Here is a 2,042-nt window from a genome sequence, read left to right on the forward strand (position 1 = left end):
TTCAGCTTCAGAGGCAGCTCCCATAGACTTACCTGCGCCTGCTGGAGCTGCTCTCACCACCCTGCCTGGCTGTACTGCCGGCTACGGGTGGCCCCCTGTGCTGCAGCCCCGGATTCTTTTTTCACTTTACTTCCCTGCTCCCTTCCTTCCTTTCTTGCAAACTGCTGCATGCAAAAAAAAAATGCAGGCAATGCAGCAATATCATTCTGGGCTCTGCCGGGGGAGGGTGAAGCTGCAAACCTCTTCTAGGCCAAGTGGGGTGTAAGAAGCAATCAAAAACCTTTCAACACTCCCTACCCGCATTCCTGCAAGATGCTTCTCTGAGCACAGCATCATCAGGGCTGGCTTGTGGTATCAAGCCCAGGGGCTGACAGATGTGTGCGTGCTTTGGAGCAAGGCTTGTGTTATAGGAAACCAGCTGGCCCAGGAATCAGGCTGAGAGGTTGACAAGAAATGGAGGGAGTTGCAAAACATCTGTTTAAGAGGAATTAAATCCTCCGTTCTTCTCACCCGCTTCGAGAGTGGACTTCAGATCTAATCCAGTTGACATGGTAATTAACTCAGGATCCTAACCCAAGGCTTGTACTTTAAACACCTGCAGTCCCGCATCAGTTGTCTGCAAATTCTCTGACCCATGAAGAGTTCTGTTGAGTCCTTCAGACTGAGGGATTTCTTTTCTGCAAAATTTCCATTGCAGCCAAAGAAAATTCTGTATAAGATCTGTGCTGCAAAACCAGCTTCTCCTCTCCCCACCATGCAGCCTGTACACGTACTCTTTCATTTCACCACCAAAGCTCATATGTTTCTCGGACCAAAACTATGCTGGCATAGAGAGTTGATATGTATCCCTAGGTGGGAAGTGTCTATCAAGCTCTAATATCCTTAAAAGATTTGGCTTACGGAGATCACATGCCTTTACCTGGGTATATTAAGAGAGATTCTAAAGAGTTCATAGTTGGCCAGAAATATTGGCTCAGGACACCTATTGCCTGGGGAATAAGTTCTGCATGCAAGACCTGGCTCTGCCACTGGCTTCCTATGTAACCTTGGGTGAATCACACAAGCTTGTTGCCCTTCGTCTGTAAAATGGGAATAATGCTACTTTTCGCCCATTGTTAATCTTTTCTCTATAGGCTGTAATATATTTGAGGCAAGGACTCTTACTCAGAGTGTGTTTATACAATAAACTTAGCACAGATCTACTTTTCAGTTGGAGACATTAGGTGTGCCTGTATCACAAATGAATGGCCAGCATTATTCTATCATTTTGGAGAGATCTATCCAGGAACTGCCACACTCCAACGTGAACAAATGCCCTCAACTGTTCGTCCCTTCATAGCAAATAAGGTGGCTGAAGCCACCACTCTAAGGCAATAGTCCTCAGGGGAATTAATTCGATAATGCCAGACTAACACAACTAGCCACTTCTCTGTTCTCAGACAGCCTTGGCATTTCCAGGCCAGGAAATACTAATGACTTGTCAAAAAAGTGGGGGAATGGGGCTTGTTTGTCTCTTCCTGTTAAGCCCAGCTTTGAAAGCCACCTTCTCCTGGTGGGAGAAGGCGTGTGTGATGCATGCTGCAGGAAGGGATGTTACAAGTAGTTACGGGGGGTAGCCCGGGGATCTAATGGGTTTGCTGTATTTGGTCTTGTCTGGGCCTCAATGGGTTTATCATTATTTATTTGCGTGGAGGTAGGGATGGGGATTTCACTTTTCTAAGTGCTCAACAAGCACAGCTCAGAAAAGCAGTAGCAGCCCTAAAGACTTTACAAGCCAAACAGTGGTCAACTAAGGAACACTGAGTTCAGTGAGATCCTGTGCGAGCCCGGAGTCCACTCCCACACCGCTCACGGCAGAGCTGGGGGTCACGGCACCAGTGCAGTCGCTGTGCCTCTCCGGTTCTTCCATCACCTGGTTCTCCAGGGAGATTGGCAGGGAAGGGCTGATCTTGTAGCAGTGGGACCTGTTGCAATCCCTGGCACCCGGTGATGCCCTGACTGTCACTTCCGAGCCACAAGCATCTCCTCAGTTCATCACGTGT

At 48.1% G+C, this 2,042-nt stretch overlaps 1 protein-coding gene across 3 annotated transcripts in view; it reads left to right on the forward strand.

Moving 5' to 3' along the window:
- Positions 1 to 2,042, forward strand: part of COL8A2 (collagen type VIII alpha 2 chain) — a 175,349-nt gene that overhangs the window by 84,721 nt on the left and 88,586 nt on the right. The window lies entirely within an intron of this gene.

This window comes from Gavialis gangeticus, unplaced genomic scaffold, assembly GCF_001723915.1.
Source record: "Gavialis gangeticus isolate Ggan-Ray unplaced genomic scaffold, GavGan_comp1, whole genome shotgun sequence".
Taxonomy (NCBI): Eukaryota; Metazoa; Chordata; order Crocodylia; family Gavialidae; genus Gavialis; species Gavialis gangeticus.